Source organism: Rhagoletis pomonella, unplaced genomic scaffold, assembly GCF_013731165.1.
Source record: "Rhagoletis pomonella isolate Grant_MI unplaced genomic scaffold, Rhpom_1.0 Rhpom_scaffold_00006, whole genome shotgun sequence".
NCBI classification, from domain to species: domain Eukaryota; kingdom Metazoa; phylum Arthropoda; class Insecta; order Diptera; family Tephritidae; genus Rhagoletis; species Rhagoletis pomonella.
This window is the reverse complement of record NW_023458560.1, coordinates 12844483-12845513: the sequence shown is the minus strand read 5'-3', so window position 1 is coordinate 12845513 and position 1031 is coordinate 12844483.

The window sequence follows — 1031 nt, the reverse complement described above, 5'->3', positions numbered from 1 at the left end:
CAAACGAAATTAAAAGTTTTCGAATGTTGAAAACATTTTCATATTTCTTCGTTTTTGAAAACTTAAAAGATTTTCGTAATTCTTGAAGATTAAAAAAATTTTTGGACGTGATGTTTTCAAAATTTTCAAAAAATTTAAAATTCTTAAACTTTATTATATCAATACAAAATTTTGAAAGGTCCACAAAAGTGGAGCAAATTTGGAATTTTTCAAAAATGTTAATATCTTTTAGAATTCTAAAAACTTTCTATTTTTACACGCAAGTAAATGAACATAAGAATTTTTCGACAATTTGTGATGTTTCAAACTTTTACATTTTAGGATGGAGTTCAGGATAAATAAAATTCTCAAAATTTTGGAAAATATAGAAAATTTCTAAAATCTCAATAATTTTGTACATTTCAAAATATTCTCATTTTAACAAAAATTCTAGAATCTCGCGGATTTCGATAGTTTTTGAAATTTTGGAAATTATCCTAAAAATAAGAAATCTCAAGAAATTTAATAATATTATAAAATTCAAAATTTTGGAATTTTCGTTGTTTTCCGAAGCTGCGAAAATATTCAAACCTGCTGTTACTTTCAACTGTGTAAAATAATACAAATTCGAAAATAAAACAAAAAAAGTTAAAATTGAAAATTAAGTACATAATTTCAAAATTTTGAAAATTCAGTGAATTCGAAGAACAGATAGGCCTACTTAAATAACATAACACTTCGTGCTTAACACACAACTAAAGTTTCAAACTCAAGGGAAATTTGACACGCTTTTTCCATGAATTAAAATTTTCAAAAGCATCCATTCATTGGGTTTGTTCCCCAAGCTTCTCGAAGTCACTTCGAGTTACATATACGCGCTCCGAAAGTAAGTTTTCGAGTTTCTTTGATATGCGCTCACAGTTTGAACTTTGCTCGAGTTTTTCTACAAGTAGCTTGTGGGACAAACCTGTTATATATTCTTGTAATGATATTTCACGATATTCAGTTGAATATTATGAAAATACATGTTACACAGTCTTGGGGGGGGAGGG